At 33.1% G+C, this 20538-nt stretch overlaps 1 pseudogene; it reads left to right on the top strand.

Annotated features, from left to right (window-relative positions):
* The window catches only part of LOC127557362 (NXPE family member 1-like), a 119568-nt pseudogene extending 100288 nt beyond the window's left edge, over nt 1-19280 (top strand).
* Nucleotides 19281-20538: the final 1258 nt, after the last annotated feature.

The raw sequence follows: 20538 nt of genomic DNA, 5'->3' as shown, positions 1-20538 counted from the left end.
TGTTGCCATGTACAATGATCTCCTGGTTCTACTCATTTCACTTAGCATAGGTTCATGTAAGTCTTTTCAGGTCTCTCTGAAATATCCTGTTGATAATTTCTTATAGAACAATAATATTTCAAAACATTCATATAACATAACTTCAACCATTCTCCACCTGATGGGCATCCACTCAGTTTCCAAATTCTTGCTACCACAAAAAGGGATGCCAGAAACATTTTTGTCCCACTCCCTCCTTTTTTATCTCTTTGGTAGGTAAGCCCAGTAGAAACACTGCTGGATCAAAGGGTATGCACAGTTTGATAGCCCTTTGGGCATAGTTCCAAATTGCTCTCCAGAATGGTTGGATCAGTTCACAACTCTACCAACAATGTATTAGTGTCCCAATTTTTCCACATCCCTCCCCTCCAACATTCTTCATATCTTTTCCTATCATCTTAGCCAATCTGAGAGGCTTGTAGTGGTATCTTAAAGTTGTCTTAATTTGCATTTTTCTGATCATAGTGATTTAGAGAATCTTTTCATATGACTAAAAATGGTTTTAATTTCTTCATCTGAAAATTGTCTGCTCATATCCTTTGACTATTTGTCATTTGGAGAGTGACTTGAATTCTTATAAATTTGAGTCAATTATTTATATATTTTAGAGATGAAGCCTTTATCAGAACCTCTGAATGTAAAAATGTTTTTTAATTGCTTCCCTTCTAATCTTGTCTGCATTAGTTTTGTTTGTACAAAAACTTTTAAAATTACTATAACCAAAAGTATCTATTTTGTGTTCAATAATGCATTCCAGTTCTTTGGCCACAAATTCCTTCCTTCTCCACAGATCTGAGAGGTAAACTATTTTTTCTCCTTCTAATTTGCTTGTAACATCACTCTTTATGTCTAAATCATGAACCCATTTTGATCTTATCTTGGTATACAATATTAGATGTGGATCAATGTCTAATTTCTGCCATATTATTTTTCTAATTTCTCCAACAATTTTTGTCAAATAGTAAGTTCTTATCCTAAAAAATGGGGTCTTTGGGTTTGTCAAACTGTCCTGTGAACCCCAGTACCAAATAAGTTTGATGATTGCTGCTTTATAATATAGTTTTAGGTTCTGGTACAACTAGGCCACATTCATTTGCATTTTTTTTTCATTTATTTCCTTGAAATTCTTCAGCTTTTGTTCTTCAAGATGAATTTTGCTAATATATTTTTCTAGCTGTGTAAAATAATTTCTTGGCAGTTTCTGAATAAGTAGATTTATTTAGGTAGTATTGTCATTTTTATTATGTTCATTCAACCTACCCATGAGCACTTGATATTTTTTCAATTGATTAGATCTGACTTTATTTGTGTGAAAAGTATTTTGTAATTGTCTTCCTACAGTTCCTGACTTTGCCTTAGCAGGTGGACTCCTAAATATTTCATATTATCTACAGTTATTGTAAATAAAATTTCTCTTTGTAACTCTTGTTCCTGTTCTTTGTTGGTAATATATAAAAATGCTTATGATTTATATGAATTTATTTTGTACCCTGCAACTTTACTAAATTTTAAATTGTTTCAATAGTTTTTTAGTTGATTCTCTAGCATTCTCTATCATTATCTCATCTGCAAAGAATAATAATTTGCTTTCAACATTACCTACTATGATTCCTTTAATCTCTTTTTCTTCTCTCATTGCCAAAGCCAGCATTTCTAATACAATACTGAACAGTAAATGGTGGTAATTGACAACTTTGTTTCACTCCTGATCTTATTGGGAATGGTTCTAGTTTGTCCTCATTACATATGATCCTTGCTGATAGTTTTAAATAGATGCCACTAATCATTTTAAGGAAAACTCCATTTATTCCTATATTTTTTACTGTTTTTAATAGATAAGGGTGTTGGATTTTATCAAATGATTTTTCTGCATCTATTGAGATAATCATGTTTGTTTGTTTGTTTGTTTGTTTTTTTAGTTTGGTTATTGATGTAGGCAATTATGCTAATAATTTTCTTAATATTTTAACAGCCCTGCATTACTGGTAAAAACCTTAGTTGGTCATGGCATATTATCCTGGGGATGATTTGTTGCAATCTCTTTGTTAATATTTTATTTAAGATTTTTGCATCAATATTCATTAGGGAAATATGTCTATAATTTTCTTTCTCTATTTTGACACTACTTGGTTTCAGTATCAATACCATATCTGTGTTATAAAAGGGAAATTAATAGGACTCCTTCTTTCCCTGTTTTTTTTCAAATAGTTTGCATAGTATTGGAATTAATTGTTCTTTAATTGTTTTGTAGAATTCACATGTAAATCAATCTGGCCCTGGAGATTTTTTTCCTTAGGGAGTTGATTGTTTAATATAGTTTTCTAAAGTGAGACTATTTAAATAATGTATTTCCTCTTCTATTAATCTGAACAATCTACATTTTTGTAAATGTTTCTCTATTTCACTTAGATTATCAGATTTATTGACATATAGTTGGGCAAAATAACTCTTCATTATTGCTCTTATTTCCTCTTCATTGGTGGAAAGTTCTCCCTTTTCATTTTTGATACAGTTTGTTTTTCTTCTTTCCTTTTTTTAATCGTATCAACTAAAGGTCTATCTATTTTGTTGTTTTTTTCATAAAACCAACTCTTATTTTTGTTTATTATTTACTAGTTAGTATTAATAGTACTATTTAGTATTATATAGTACTATTAGTATATTTAGTATTAATTTAATAGTTTTCTTATTTTCCATTTTTATTAATCTACTCTTTTATTTTCAGAATTTCAAATTTGACATTTACCATATATACTCGAGTATAAGCCGAGTTTTTCTGCCCAATTTTTGGGCAATTTTTGGGACTGTATACTAATGCTGGCAACCGCTCTACATACTATAGCGGCACCTGCTCTCCTCCTCTGCGGGCACCGGTGCGCTACCTAAACCTACTGATATAATAAGTTTTCCCAGATTTTTGGGTTAAAATTAGGGGCCTCGGCTTATATTCAGGTCGGCTTATACTCGAGTATATATGGTAATTGGGGGGTTTTTAATTTGTCCTTTTTCTAGCTTTTTTAGTTACAAGCCCAATTCATTGATTTTCTTTTTCTCTATTTCATGCAAGTAAACATCTAGACATAAAAAATTTCCCCTAATAACTGTTTTGGCTGCATTTACTATTTTTGCCTTTCTGCATTTGATTTTGAAGTTTTTATTCCCTAATACATGATCAGTTTTTGTATAGGTTCCATTATTGTCAAGAAAAAAGTATATTCCTTTCTGTCCCCATTTAATTTTCTCCAAAGCTCTATCATCTCTAACTTTTCTAGATTTCTATTTACCTTCTAATTTTCTTATTCATTTTGTGGCTCAATTTATCTAGTTCTGAGAGAGCAAGGTTGAAATCCCCCACTAATATAGTTTTGTTTTCTAATTCTTCTTGCAGCTCTCTTAATTTCTCCTCTAGGAACTTGGATGCTATACCACTTGGTGCATATATGTTTAGTATTGATATTACCACACTATCTATGGTTCTATGGTACCTTTTCATAGGATATAATTGCCCTCATTATCTCTTTTAATTAGATCTTCTTTTGCTTTTGCTTGATTTAATGTTGAGTTTCTTGTTATTCTTTAATATAATATAAGATGAATGATTCTCTCTGGGAGAAGGTGCAGGTTTCTCGGGGGAGGTTTTCTGGAGGCAGCCTTAGTTTCAGTTCAGATCAATAATTACTCCAAAGGCAGCCAGCTGGTAAAAATACAAACGTTTATTTTCTCCCTCCCAAAGCAGCCTGGTTAGTTGAGGCCTCTCTCTCTGCTTGGTTCCAAAAGCTCCCTCCAAATGTCTCCAAATCCAAAGGTTTTGTCCTTCAGCCTCTGCCTCTGCTTTCTTCAGCCTCCAGAGCCAGCACCAAGTTGAATATGTCTTGCCTCTGAGAGAGCCTTCTCAATCTTCACTGAACTCTCGACTCATAGCTTCTTCCTCTGAAAACTCTTCTTCTGTCACCAGCCAGCCAAGTGGAAAATATTCGAATGAATCACTCTTCACTGGCTTATATATGACTCTTCTGAGAGAATGGGATTATGGGTTTTCTCCCATAGTGCTCTCTGGCCCTAAGAGCTTCAAGGGAAGTGTGAATTCAGATATCTCATACTAAACCCTGAAATTTCCCAAATATGTGAACTCCAATGAGTAAAAGTGCAAACACAAGCATTATATCAATTAGATCTACTTAGTACCTTGTTTCAGGTTCTGGCCCAAAATATCTTCTTGTAAGATCAGATCAATAATCTATCAACTCTAATGAATTAGCAGTTTGTAAAGATTCCAACAATTTAAGATCAGGATTGTTACTCCTGAGGTTTTTGTTTTTTTTTTTTTTAACTCCAGCTGAAGCATAATAAATTCTGCTTTTTATCTTTTACCTTTACTCTGAATATATCACTCTGTTCTCAATGTGTTTCTTGTAAACAACAAATTGTGGCATTCTGACTTTTAATACAGTTTGCTATCTGCTTCCATTTTATGGGAGAGTTCATCCCATTCACATTTACAGTTAAAATTATTAACTCTGTATTTTCTGCCATCTCCCCCCCCCACCCCATTATACTTTTCTTTTTCCTTTCCCCTTTCACACCTTCCCAGGATTTTGCTTCTGATCACTCCTTTCCTCAAACAACCCTTCCCTTTTATAGTCCCACCCCTTTCTTAAACCTTTTCCTTTCTACCTCTGTTCTCCTTTCTATTAGCTTTTCTTTTCTTTTCCCCTTTCTCCTCCTACCTCCCTAAATGTTTCTTATATTCTCTCTTTGAGCCAAATCTGATGAGAGTAAGATTCACACAATGCTCACCCCACTCCCTTCTTTCCCTCAATTGTAATAGATCTTTTTTGTCTCTTCATAAGATGTAATTTACCTTATTTTAACTCCATTCTCCTCTTCTTCTAGTAGAATCACTTTTCTTCATCAAGTTACTTTTTTATATCATCACAATAAAATCAAATGATACCTACACCCTCTAAGTATAGCAATAACAGAGATAAAGATCTCAAGTGTTAAACATATCATCTTCCCATACAAGGCTATAAGCTTTTTAACTTTTTTAAAAATAACTTTTTATTTACAAAAATTACCTATGCATGGGTAATTTTTCAACATTGATCCTTACAAAGCTTTCTGTTCCAACTTTTCCCTTCCTTCCCTCCATCCCCTTTCCTAGATGGCAGGTAGTCCAATACATGTTATGTATGTTAAAGTATATGTTAAATACATGTGTACATACTTATACAGTTATCTTGCTGCACACACACACACAAAAATCAGATCTAGAAAATAAAAAAAAAAAAACCTAAGAAGGAAAACAAAAATGCAGCCTTTTAATTTTTAAAAGAAAGTTATTTTTTTCCTTTTATTTTTACCTTTTTATTCTTATCTTGAGTTCTGTATTTGAAGATCAAATTTTCTATTCAGCTCTGGTCTTATTTGTTGTAGGACTCTTAAAATGACTTCAAAAATGACTGTTTACACAATACTGCTAATATTGATATCTTCTATAGAGGTCTGGATCCTTTTTATGGCTTCTGAAAAACTCTTAAAGATAGAAATTGTTTTCTGTCTTCCATTCCAAAAGAATTCAAGTAAATGATATATAATTTATGGAGGGAGTTGTAAGTGAATTATTAATGTATAAACAGTGAATGGTCCAAAGTTTTCCCCCACTCCCATCCCCTTCCTTATTCTCCCATCTTTTCTTGAAATTAATGCAAAGTCCTAGAATCAATCTTTACATTCTGATCTTTTTGGTATGCCCAAAACCTAATCTGTACATCAATCACACTCTTAAAAGAAACTACTAAATAGTTGGGATTCTCTCAAGCCCAAATTGATTTCTGTGTAGGATAAATATAAATCATTTGATTGGCTTGGGTTCAATCATAGGAAACCTTGAGATCTTTACAGAAACAGAAGGTAATAACTTGTTATCAGTAGAAATACCTTGTGTAGTCAGCTCTCACTTATTCTGCCAATAACAGGGATTTCAGCTGAGGAAAATAAATGCTTGAGCATTTACTCAGAGGGAGGGATCAGCATTGGGGTCACAAGATGTCTTTCTCCAAAATTGCTGTGGATATGGCAAAATGCACAGTGGTTATCTTTTTCAAGAGATTATTATATGACACCCTTTAAACACATAATTTTTGAGTTATAAGGGGACATACAAACTCTTCATTTTACAAAGAAGGAAAACTAAGTTCAGAGAAGTTAGATGACTTGCCAGTAGTTACATAACTAATAGCAGTCAATCAAAATCAAATCAAAGTTTTTCAAGGGGGAAAAAAAATCTTCAACCTGTTATTCAATAAAAATTCAGTAATTTGGCCACTAGGATAGGTCCTTAATTTCTCTGCTTGTAAGGGAGCAAGCATTCTCCCTAATAACACATCCTTAGACACAGAAGTTTTCAGCCTCCCAGGAAATTAGAACAATTCTGAATTAATACCTCACAACTCTCTGATTGACTAATATGACCAAAAAGATAAAATATTGGATGTTGAAGAGGACATAGAAAAACTGGAACAATAACACATTGTTGGTGGAATTGTGAACTTATCCAACCAATTTAAGAGCAATTTGAAATTATGCCCAAAGGATTATTAAACTGCATATCCTTTGCTCCAGCAATTCCACTGCTGGGTCTATGACCAAAAGGGGAAAAGACCTATTTGTGCAAAAATATTTATAGCAGCTTTGTTGGTGATGGCTATGGATTAGAAATTAATGGAATGATCATTAACTGAGGAATGCCTGTCCAATATGTGATTGTAACCAAATAATATTGTGCTATAAGAAGTAACAAGCAGGATGATTTCAGAAAAACCTTGATTTATACAAACTGATGCATAGCAAAGTGAACATAACCACTAAAACAATAATAACAATATTGTTCAATGAAGAACAATGAATATCTAGCTATTCTCAGCAATCCAAGTCAATCCCAAAGGACTGATGATGAAGCATACTATTTACCTCCAGAAAAAGAACTGGTATTGTTTGCATATATGTCTTTTTCACTTTTTTCTTCCATTTTTTTCTTCTATTCAAATCTTGTACAAAATGACTAAGATGAAAATATTTCACATAATTATACATATATAACCTATATCTGATTGCTTACCATCTCTGAGAGGGGGGACCTTCTGGATGAAGAGGAGGGATGGAATTTGGAACTAAAACTTTAAATAAAAATATTTTTTATAATTGTAAATTGTATGTGTGTGCATGCACATGCATGTGTAGTTATATATATAAATGCTGGCTATTGTTATAATTATTAAAAAGATGATTAAGTATATCAACAACTAGTAACTCATATACTTATATTCTCATCCTTATAACATTTATAAGAATGATTGAATATGTTTTAAAAGTATCCTTGATGGAAATATGAAATAAGTTGATGGTCAGATTTTTACAATTGACAAAAAATTGAAAGAATACATGATCCCACTGTGGTATTTTTTTTTCACTATTATAAAAAGCATTTGATTTGGGCGAGCAAAATTCAATCAGATTGCTTTCCTCCAAGAAGAGTTGTTCCATACACATAGCAATATTATATGATATTCTTTGGTTGATATAGTTATAGAAATAACTTGTTTAATGGTTTTCTTATTATCAATATCAAGTGAAGTATTAGATAAAGATAAATATGCTTGCAAATGTTTCTCATTGTCATGGAAAATGTGCTCAGAATCCAAATGAAAAAGTTATCCCCTTTAAATGGTTTATGAATTTTACTGTGTCAGTTCCCAGAACAAAGAGAATGGTATTGAGGAAGAGGGGTCTATCAAAGTCTAAGACAAATACCAGTTAAAAAGTTTATGGAAAGTATTCAGAGAGGTTTCAATAGAGTTGTGGGAGCTAAAGTAACATTTCAGAAGGTAACAGGATTGGATGACTTTTCTTAGTAATTGGAAAATGAAATAAAAGAAAGTTGGAAATTCAATTTAATGACATGAAAGGATCAAAGGGAAGATTTTTGAAGATAGGTAAAACTTAAGTATATTTGTAGACAGATGGAGACAAGTCATCAAAACAGAAAAAAACAAATATATATGTACACATATATATTTATACATATACATACATAAAAATATATACATATATATATATATACACCTATATACAGGGTATTGTTAGAGTAAGATTTTAAAGTAAATAAAAGGAATGGATTTAAAGGTAGTAGTATAGCAGGGTTTTTTTTTTTTTAATGTGTGTGTCTGTATGTTTCTCTCTGTGTATCTATGGGTGTGTATGTGTATATGTGTGTAAGAGAGTAGTGAAAATTATGGAGCTTTTCTCCAAATAATATAATATTTTAAAACATAGAATAAAATGCATTAGAATTAATGTGGGAACCAATTACATTAAAATGTGATTATCAAGATACTTTACAAAACAAGTTCAGAGACCTAAGATCAAGAATGTTTGCAATGAAATCAGCAGCTTTAGTGAGGCGATACCTCTTTCTCTTTTACTAAAGAGAGAAAAAAAAGATTGAATAATGATGATTCTGGGAAGAATATTTTAGAAAGTCATTAGAACTTAATAGGATTATACTTATTAAAATTATAATCTATGGCAAGAGGAAACAATTTTATTATATGTAAGGCAAAATGTTCTCTCTCTACAATATAAAGTAAGTTTAATATTTTAAGAAGAGGAGTGATGAAAACTTAGGAAGGAAGGAATTTAGCAGTTGAAAAGGAAGTTATTAGAGATGCTGAGCTTCTTTGGCAAGGTTTGTCAAATTATAGTTTAAAATAGCTCTAGGAATTCTATTTTCTGCTATGGCATTCATCCCAGCAAACACTTAGCTTCTTGGGTCTTCAATTTCTTCTTTTGTAAAACACAGAGTTTAGACTAGATAATCCAATCAGTTTCATTTGATTAGTGAGAAATCATAATGTTGTTTCTAGTTCTGTTGTTAACAAGATATCTATCCCCTGGCAAGCAATTTAACTTCTGGCTTCAGTTCACCTCAAAAGCAATAAAAGGTACTACTTATCTGGTCAACAAGAAGCGTTTGATAAATTAACCTTGTATGGAATATGTAGCTAGGTAGCATTGGGTTACAGAGTGCCATGTCTGGAGTAAGGAAGAATCATCTTCCTGAGTTCAAATATACCTTCAGACACTTAGTGACCCTGAGCAAGTCAATTAACTCTATTTGCCTCAGTTCCTCATCTGTAAAATGAGTTAGAGAAGAAAGTGGAAAACCACACCAGTGTTTTTGTCAAGAAAACACCAAATGGGGTCATGAAGAGTCAGACATGACTGAAATGGCTTAACCACAACAACAATAGACAAGAAGATTCAAATTGGAATTAGCAAATTAAGGTTCAAACTCTGGATCTATTACCTTCTCCTTGTGTGAATTTAGTAAGTCACTAGGAGTTTTCCTGGGTTTCAATTTTCTCATCTGGAAAAGAAGGGGTTTGGATTAGATTATCACTGATTAGAACTGAGCATCAGCAGTTCCAGTTAAACAGTAAATTCAGAGACCAGATTGCAGAGGGAATGAAGTTTAGCTGAGATGTAGAGGACAGATATAGAAAAAGCTGGTGGAGTTGGCAAGATCTGGTAAGATTTTGTTTCTTTGTTTTTGTTGTTGTTATTGTTGTTTTTTTAAGGATAAGGAGGCAGGTATAATTTACAGGTAATAAGGAAGAAGTTTTTTACCTCTAAATACTTCCTTACAAAATGCCTAGGAGCCTTGGAGAAAAGGTACATCATTATTTCAGAGTTTATAACAGCCCTCAAAAGTCAATTCTAAGCATATTCACATTTGTGTTCATTACTATAAAGAAACAGGACAAACAAACGAACAAAACCCCCAAAAGTCTTCTTATTCCTCCTGCATTTTGATCTAGTGTTTCTAGTTTCCTTGCTAGGGATTTTTTCCCTGATTCTGAGTATTTTTTACTGGTTGTTCCCAAACTTGTAATTCTTTCCCTCTTCAGCTCTGATTCTTGGCTTTCCTGGTGTCCTTCAAGTCTCAACTAAAGTATTACCTTTAGCAATAATCCTTTCCCACTCTGCCTCAATCTCAGTGCCTTCCCTTTGAGATGAATTCCAATTTATGCTGCATGTATCTTGGTTGTAAATCGGCATTTAATGGTTATTTTCTATGTCAGATTTAAGCAGGGGCTTAATTTTTTTTAAATCTGTATCCTTACTGCTTAGCACAGGGCATGGCATATTGTTCTTTGGTTGTGTACTACTCTTCATGATGCTGTGGAACATACTGTCCATGGGGTTTTCTTGACAAAAATATTGGAGTGGTTTGCCATTTCCTTCTCTAGTGGATTGAGGCAAATAAAGGTGAAATGACTTGCTCAGGATCACGCAGCTATTAAATATCTGGGACCAGATTTGAACTCAGTAAGATGAGTCTTTCTACTCCAGGCTCAATGTTCCATCTATTGAGTCATCTAACTGCCTCTGCATACATAGCACATGGCAGGTGCCTAATAAATTCTGATTGACTCGGTAATTGCTTCTCTCTTTCCTTTGCTAGATCTTTATGTCAATTCTCAGATATTCCTTAAGACTGTCCTGGGTCATGCTCTGTGATGACCGCATATTTAAAATTAGCCTGAGTCAGGAATTCAGGTTAAGGGGAAAATCTTCAATCTTTATTCTCAGTAGAGGTGAGGGGAGATTGCGATAGCAATATGGGTAAGAAGGATTGCAATAGCAATATGGGCAGCTGGGCAGCTGCAACAGGAAGCCAGCTAGCAGAGAGAGATAGGAGGTGAAGGATGGTCATGGTAGCAATGTGAGAAGCTGTGACAAGACGCCAGCCAGCAGTTTCTCCTTCCACTTCCCTTTCCACTCCCTTGCCTCCACCCACCAAAATCGTCATTTCCTATACAACACATCAGGATTTGCACAAAGAGTGGGCAGGGTCATTCTTTCTCCAAGCTTATATATTAATAGAGTATGGTCCAATTACTATTTAGCCTCACGTGCTTGGGACCTCAGTGCATCAACTCAAGCCTCAGCCCATTACAATGCTCTCTTTTTTCTCTATATCATTTTACTTGGTAGCCTCATCATTTTCCATGAGTTCCATATTTAATGTGGAATACTGTCTGATTTAACAATCCTTCCCTGCCATTTTTTCTGACCTGTAGTCCTATATCACAAACTGCCTCTGTGACATTTCAAATAAAAAGTCCCATAAATATCTCAAGCCCAGCATGTCCAAAGAAGAAATCATTTTCCCAAAAACTTTTACTGTTATCTAGACTTTGAGTGCCACCATTATTCCAGTCATCAAGATTTGCAAATTCAATATTATCTTCAATCTTTCATTCTCATATATTCAAATTAATCCAGTGCCAAGTTATGCAAGTTCTGTCTTTATACAGAACTTATTCATGTAAGCACCCTTCTCTCTACTTTTATAGATACTACCTTATTTCATGGTCATCTCCTCTAGCATGAATTATTATTAAAGCCTTCTAATTAGTTTCCATGCCTCATATTCCTGCCCTCTCCAAACCATCCTTACATATCCACCAAAATGATTTTCCCAACATATAAAACTAATCATGTCATGCCTATATTCAATACATTCCAACAACTCTCTGTTACTTCTAGAATTAAATAAAATTTGGTCTTCTTTGGCATTTATAACATTTCACAACATTGTCCTTCCTTAATTTCCTATTTTCTTATAATTATTATCTACACATTCTTTGGTTCATCTATAATGGCCTTCTCACTGTTGCTCACACAAGAAGCTCCAACTTTTGTCTCCATGTCTTTGAACAGACTATCGAGTGCACTTCTATCTCTTGAAATCTCTGGTTTCTTTTGAAGATTCAGTTCAATCACTCCCTTCTTTAGGAACCTTTCCTGACCCTGATGTGACTACTGTTTTCTCCTATAATGTTACCTTTTACATTCTTTATATATGTGTTTTGTACTTCTATGTGTGTGTGTGGTTTTCTCCTATTGAGGGCAAGAATTGTTTTGCTTTTGTCTTTATATTAGTAGTGTTTGCTATATAGTCATAAATGATTTTAGGTTGATTTTTTTTTTTTGCCAGTTTTGCTAAACTGTTAAATGAGAAGCATGCTGTAGATACAGTTCTTCTAGATTTAATGATGCATTTAATGATGCAATTTAAATTGGGAAAACACACATGGGTCTACTCTAGATCAAATGTGTCAAGTTCAAATAGAAATGGGGTCACTAAACCACATATGTGCAAGCCATATTTTGACTTAGAAAAGTACATATCAGTATTATCTCTGTCCTTTTGTATCTGTATTTATTTTGTCAAATATTTACCAATTAAATTTTAATCTGATTCCAACTACCACACTTGGGTATGTTTTAGGCTGGCTGCATGTTTGACAGGACTAGCTAGACTTAAAGGACAGCCATTAATTGTTCAGTGTCAATATAGCAAGAAATCTACAGAAGAATGCTTGGCCCTGTGCTTTTTAGTATTGTTATCAAATATTTGGATTAAAACATTAAATATCATGTTCATCAAATTCACAGATGACACAAAGCTAGAAGGGATTACTACCACATTGTATAGAGATAAAGTCAAGATCTATAAAATACCTTGACATTTTAGAGCAGTGGTTGGCATGCTATGTCCTATTATAATTTATTCACTACTTTTAGAACATTGGAGTGGATCCAATAAGATGAAATTCAATAAGGACAAAAGTAAAATGTCATGTTTGGCTTTAAAAACTCAACTTCACAAATACAATCTGGGGGAAGTATGATTAAATAGTAGTTTGTATGGAAAAAAAAACTGGAAATTTTGGTGGATTATAAACTCAATTTGAGTTGATAGTATAAAAAGTTTGCATAGAGCTGGGTTACATCAATAGAGTCACATTGGAAATTGGTAAAAGGGAAAAGGGCTTCTGTACTCTGCCCTAGATAAGATGACATATGTTGGGTGCATTGCTAAACTAGAGAATGATCAGAGGAAAGCAACCAGAATAGATAAAAGTCTTTAATCAACATATTTGGAGAATTGTTTGAAGGAATTAGGCATGTTTAACACCTGGAAGAGAAGGCTCTATAGTTATGTAATAATTTAATTATTTGAAGAATTTTCAAATTGAAGAAGGATTAAAAATGTTCCATTTGGTTCTAAAAACTCTGATCTAAGAGTCAGAGTTAGAAATTCAAAGAGGTAAATGTAAATTTGAGATCAATCAATTAATAAACACTTATTAAGCCCTACTAAATGCTGGGGAAACAAAGAAAGGAGACTGTCCCTTATCTCTAGGAGCTCACAGTCTAATGGGAGAGATAACATGCAAAACAATAGAATGTAAGAGAATTGCTCCATTGAAAGGTGATAGGATTTCTCTTTGAAAGTATCCAAATTAAACACAAACGACTATTTGTCAGGTCCATTAAAATGAAGATTTCTTTCGGATATATTTTGAGATCCCTGCCAGCTCCTAAACTATGGTAATTGAGGTCCTTTCCAGCTCCTAAATTCTGTAATTTTGTGCTAAAACAAACACATTTGTAAATGTGTATTTACAAATCACAGAATCTTTAGCTTAAAGTAACTATAATCTAATAACAATTTGATTCATTTGGTATATCTATATAGCAATTCTTTCTTCCTTTTTCTTTTCCTTTTGATGGTTTTATACCAAACTTCTGGTAATAGATTTATATATTGTTTACTTAACCTTGTCTGATAAATATGGTCAATAATCATTTTTTAAGTGCCAGCTACAGATATTGTGTTGAGTTTGGGGAGAAAAGAAAGGCAAAAATAAAACAGTTCCTGAACTCCACAAATTTATGTTTTATTGGAAAATAAGACATAGATGTACACATATATAACATAATTCTATATACAAAGTGACCATATAATAAATAAAAATATCTCCTACCATATATCCTGTAGGCAACTCAAACTCAGCAAATCCTTGCTTTTATTTATTTATTTATTTATGGGTGAGTGCCCATATCTACAACTGATAAATTTATATTTTTATCTTTTAAAAGTTCAATGTAAGGGTTGAAATTATGAAAAGTTTAAAAGCCATTGAGGTTTCAAATTGTAACAGTAAGTCAACTCTGTGGTGTAGTGATTGATATGTGATCCCTGGTCTTTTTAAATGAAAATTTTCACTTAACATAATTTTCAGCATTTTAACTCAGCGTTAACTCAGTTAGCAACCAGGAGATCTTGGTTGGCCTGGGATAAAAATCAAAGGAGTTACCATAGTATCCTTTTTTATTAAAAAAAAAAATGCATGGAAGGAAATATTTTCGATTTAAGTTAAAGCCAGTCCTCATTGTGGGTTCAACTATCCTTCTGTCTTCATCACCATCTGAGTATTTAGAAATTTTTTTGGATTGCATATAATTGAATAAGGTGGAAAAGCTTAAACTTGGAATTTGTTCACATCTATACCATCTTCTAAATGTTTTGATGGAAGTGCACAGAATCAGAATTAGAAAGCATGTGTGCATATGGATGTATATATGCCTGTGTGTTGATTTTTATACTAGTCCTTTAGTTTAGTTCTAGAAAATCCATTCATTTTTAGTAATGAAGTTTTTTGTTAAATTTCTTAATATAATAACCTTAATTTGAGAGTCTAAAAACTTTTCTTCAGAGTTTTAGTTTTGCCATGCTGATTTCTGTGATAAACACAGATCTTCCTTATTTTATTAAATAAAACAAATTCCATTTGACCAGTGATTTAGATTGTTAAATCTGAGCTCTGATATCTAGGGGAAAATTCTCTCAAAGACTAGATTAAAAACTTCTGGTGAGTTCTAATTTATTTATTTCTATTCAGTTTTCTGAATAGACTCATTCATTGACTATTTTCTATAAATTTTACTTTTTAAATCTGATTTGTGTCTCTACTTTTCTCTATCTACTTCAGTTCCTAATTGAATCCCTAACTCAATCTCTTCCTCCAATCCATGTTGCCAGATCTATGCTTCATGCAGGGATTAATTCAAATTATTTCTCTATTCCAAATCCTTCCAGTAAAATAAATGAACAACCAGGTTCCATTTACCAATCCAACCACACTGTCCCTTTCACTTCTCCTGTAATTTAACCACATAATTATCTCCTATGTAAGGTCTGTGGTTTCTCTTCCTATTGGCTCATAACATACCTTAAGCTTGAAATGCCTTATACCTTAGTCTTACTTTCAACCTATTTAAATACTTCTCATTCTCTAAAATCCACTTCTAATGCCCACCTTCTCTAAGCAGTTATAGTTTATCTTTAATAGTTATGAATAATTGTTCTTTATTCAGATTTCACATAGAATTTGGTAAGCACATCTCTTATGCACCTACATATTATTTTGCATTAGTTATGTTTATGATATACAAAATGAAGCGCAACAAAAACAAAGTCTTTTTAAGCATTTTATATATTAACAGATGCTGGAAACCCAAAGACATTTTTAAAAAAACAGGAAGTCTCTGTCTTATATAAGCTTAACAGTATCTACTAAAGAGATATATTATGTACACAGATAAGTAAATACGAAATAATTTGAGAACAGATGAAGAGAACATTGATACTTTCAAGGGCTCAGAAAAGACTTCGCATGGAAGATTGGAAGACAGTCTCTAAATTTTGAAGAAAGCTAAGGCTTCTTAAAGGTAGAAGTGAGGAGGGAGTGGCAAAGGTAAAGGCAAAGACACAAAGTTTCATTTTGGACTTGCTGAGTTTGAGTTGCCTATAGGATATATGGTAGGAGATATTCATCAGTCAGTTGGCAATGTGAGACTGGAGTTCCAGAAGGATACTACTAGAGATCAGTGTATACGTTTGGAAGTCATAAACATAGAGATAATAATTGAACCCTTAAAAACTGATGAAATCACCAAAAGAAAAAGCATAGAGAAGAGAGAAGAATGGACCCTAAAGAATGTGAATGCTAGATCAATCAATCAAAAAACATTTATCATATACTACTATGTATACGGCTCTATGCTAAGCTCTGAGGATATAAGAAGAGGTAAAAGACAAGTCCCGGTTCTCAAGGAGCTTACAGTCAAATGGGAGGAAGGGAAAACAATATGCAAACAATTATATTTATACGGGATAAATAGTCAGCAGAAAAAGTTACTGGAATTAAGAGGGGTTGGAGAAAGTTCTCTATAGAAGATAGGATTTTAATTAAAGTAAGCCAGAGAGGTCAGTGGTTAGAACAAAAAAGAGAATTCCATGCATGGGGATAGTCAGAGAGAATATCCAGAGCTGAGTGATGAAGTTTTTTTCATCATGGCCAGATAATGAACATGACATGGATATGAACAGCCAAGAAGTCGTTATCACTGGGTCACAGAGTAAGTATTGGGGAAGATAGTGTAAAAAAGATGGTAGGAGTAGTCAGATTATAAAAATCTTTTGAATACTAAACAGAGAATTTTATATTTGCTCCTAGACGCAATAGGAAGTTACTGGAGTTTATTGAGATGAGGCAAGGAGAGATGTAAAACCTTCACTCTAGGAAAATTACTTTAGTAACTGAATGGTGAATTAATGGGAATGGGAGAGAGACTTGAGGAAAACTATTGCTATAATCAAGTTATGAGGTGAAAGTGTGTCAGGAAAGAAAAGAGGAGTATATGTGAAAGATGCTACACATATAAAATCAATGATTTTTAGTAAAAGATTGGATATAAGAAGAGGGGTGACAGATAGTAAGGAGTCCAGAATAATTCTTCAATTATGATTCTGATAGACTAGGGAGGTGATATTGCACTTTACAATATTAGGATGTCCATACCTGCTCACAGGAAGTCTTTAGTACCTGCCCAAGTCCTGATCATGGGTGAGGAGTGATGAGGTGGAACTCATGAAAGTGGTCATTTTTCAAAAATCCTCAGCCTTATATACCTTATGTTTATGTAATACACTTACATAATTATAGGATACTGATAAACAATTGCTATTGTGTGCAGATGTTTCCTTGCCATGTTAGTATAACTTTGCTTCAAGTATAACACATTGCCTACCTGGCAACACGTTGCCACATGCCCTGACTTCTCAGAAAGACCAGAATCCCCTTAGTGGGGGATGAGGACTAAACCAGACACTGTCAGCAGGATTCCTTACTGGACTAAAGTGTCTTATACCTCTCTCAGTGTTCCCCACTCTCTGTGGCCCTCTACACTGGAGAAGGTAGGAATTAGTAGGAAGGAAAGTTTAAAGAGAAAAATAATAAGTTGTGTTTTAGACCTATTATGTTTAAAATTTCTATTGAATATCCAATTTAAGATGTCTGAAAGGTAGTTGACGATGCAAGATTAGAAGTCAACAGAGAAGCTGGAGCATGATAAGTAGATATGAGAACTATCAGCATAAAGATGATAATTAAATCCATGGGACTTGGTGAGATCATGGAGTGAAGTAATACAGAGGGGAAAAAAAGAAGAGAGCCTTGTCTAGAACCATAAGGGATATATCTATGGTTAACATGTGTGATTTAGAGGAGGATCCAGAAAAAGAAAACAATAATCAGGTAGGGAGGAAAACAGAAAGAGAGTGGTGTCCCAAAAACCTAGTGAAAAAGAAATAATCAGGGAGTAAAGAGTGATCAACAGGGTCAAAAATCTAAAGAGAAGTCATAGACAATGAGAATAAAGAAAAGGCCATTGGATCTGGCAACTAAGTGCTCATTAATAACTTCGAAGGGAGCAGTTTCAGTAAAATTATGTCAAAAGCCATATTGTAAAAGATTAAGAAGAGAGTGAGAGAAGAGAAAATGGAGGCATATATTATAGACAGTCTTTTTGAGAAGTTGCTAGGAAGCAAAGTAGTATAGTATATAAAGAACTGGACCTGGGGTTTGGGAAAGACCTGAGTTCAAAGTCAGCCTCTGACCTTACTAATTATTTCACACTAAGTAAGTGACTTAATTTTTATTTGTCTTAGTTTATTCATTTGTAAACTAGGTGATAATAAGAAGAAATGGTTTTTATGAAGATAAAATGAGAGAATTTTTGTAAAATATTTTGCAAACCTTAAAGTGGTGCATTAAGCTGACTTATTTTATCTAGCTAAATAAATTATTCTGTTGCTAATTTTATATAACATTTCTTTTATTAAACAGTGAAATGGAGAGAGAAAAATGCCATTTTGGAATGAAGGTCCCTGTTCCCAGTGGTTATGTTTTGCAAGGGAAGTGGATTCCAACATCATGTAAACTTACTTAGTTTAATGGTATGAATATAATCAGTGATTGCTTGAAAAGAAAAGTTATTTACCTCATGGGAGATTCAACACTACATCAGTGGATATTCTATTTCCTTAAAATTATAAAAAAGTATGTTTCTCTCATATTAATTTTCAAATTAAAGCTGAATTCTATGTTGTTTAAAATGATATTTATTTGCATTTTATTTTGGACTTGTGAACATATGTATATAAAGACAACTATAGAAATATATCTTTATATAGTTCATAAATATATTTTCTCATGAATAAATTATAAGGAAATAGAATTAGACTTTAATGTACCTTCTAATTCTCTATAAAACTTCTCTGCCTTTGATGATTAGAAATGATACTCTTACCAATAAAGCTCTTGAGGAACAGGATACATGGTTGATCATGTTTTGAAAAGTGTTACATCTCTTTTATTTTTCTAAAATATATGATCATTTATTTTTCATCAGCTCTGAAATGTTGTGATCAAAATGGAAGTGGAAAATTTTTTTAAATATACTTGTAGATATGGAAAGATGTTCACATCCAAGAGAAAAAAACATGGACACCCAGTTGTCATTCAACCACTCTTCTCAATGAAAGATGACGCATATATTACCCATGAAATTGACAGAATATCAGCAGACAAAAACACAGTCATTGTCATTTCCTTGTGACAACATTTTAGACCCTTCCTCATATCTTCATACAAAGGGTCATCAATGTTCAATGGGCTATTGAATGATTATTCTTGAGAAGTCCCAACACCAAAGTCATCCTCAAATCTGAAAACATAAGAGAGATGTACATCAAAGTTGAGAGATTTGGCGACTTTCATGACTACATTAATTATCTTATGAAGGACATTTGCTAAAACCTCAATGTAGAAGTCATTGATGCCTGGGACATGACTATTGCATATGGTACAAAAAATGTACATCCACCTGACCATGTTACTGGAAATCAGATTAACATGTTCTTAAATTATATCTGCCAAAGTGCATGTATAGTTACCAGAGATCACTCTCTGCAGGTGTAATAGATTTATCTGATGCGTTCCACAGTCAGAGAGAACCACATTTAAAGGAATGATTCCAAAGGTCTGGGTGAATTTTTTATTCATATGAAGAGATGACACTCAGAGGATAAAAGTTTAAATGATTAAAGTTTTGAAAAATGTCTCTAAAGAAAGCTTATAGAAAAATACTATTTAAGCCCATGAAGTATTACTTTGAGGGTGCTCTCTGACTTCCAATGAGGATAAAATAAATAGAAGCAAATTTCAATGAGAAGATGAGCCACTTCTGAAACTATGAGTCATGTCATACGTGGAACTCCTACAGCTTCTATCAGTAACTCAAGCCAAGCACACAGCAAAACATGTGTATGCTATTTTCAGATATAGCAAGCAAATTATCTTTTCATTTATCCTAAGTCATTGATTAAAAATAGAATAGCACAGGACCAAAGTATTATCACTGGGACACTATAGCTGAGACATCCTTCTAATTTGACATTTACTTATACTACTACATGTGTTCAATCACTTAAATAGTTTCAAATCCTGCCAAATGTATTTTCACCTTGTTGGAAAGAATGGCAGATGAAAAAGGTATTTACTTTCAATGTAGCTAAGATTAGTGAAGGTTTTAAAAAATGCCTAGGGCAATAGAATCTCAAAGGAAGGAAAATTAATTATCTTAAACATCCTTGCAGAATTAACAGAAAAGATGGGTCAATGATCTCTGAAAGATTATTTGGAAGAAAATTCATTTTCCAAAGGAAATGAAACCCATAAAGTACTGTAAAAAAAGTTGGTAAGTAGGTCCTAGAAAGAAAAAGAATCCCTTGTCAAACCAAATTAAGAAAAGTACCAAGGAATAGTAGGAAAAGTGATAAATCTGAAATCAGAATTACTTGGGTTTGGATTCCAACTTTGACATAAATGTTCAATCTCTGATTATAGACAAGGCATTTAATTTCTCTAGACTTCTCTTCCCTCCTTTGCAAAAATGGCATCAATGATTAATTTAAAACATTTTTATAGCTTTGTTTTTAAATATAAATATGCAGGAAATTGTATCTACTCCCTTAAATCTGTAGAGTTTCACGGACTTGTTTTCTTGGCAGAACATTGGGGAAATATTATACTCTTTCCATGAAATACATTTTCCTTAAGCCTAGCATTCACAAAGCTCTTCAGGTCTGCACTTTGGACTTTAAGGGATTTTCTCTTTTCAAGTCACAGAATACATTAAATGACAATGTAGTCATACCTCTGAGGAGTTTCTCATTCT

The sequence above is a fragment of the Antechinus flavipes genome, chromosome 3, assembly GCF_016432865.1.
Source record: "Antechinus flavipes isolate AdamAnt ecotype Samford, QLD, Australia chromosome 3, AdamAnt_v2, whole genome shotgun sequence".
NCBI classification, from domain to species: domain Eukaryota; kingdom Metazoa; phylum Chordata; class Mammalia; order Dasyuromorphia; family Dasyuridae; genus Antechinus; species Antechinus flavipes.
This window is presented reverse-complemented; position numbering and strand designations above follow the sequence as displayed.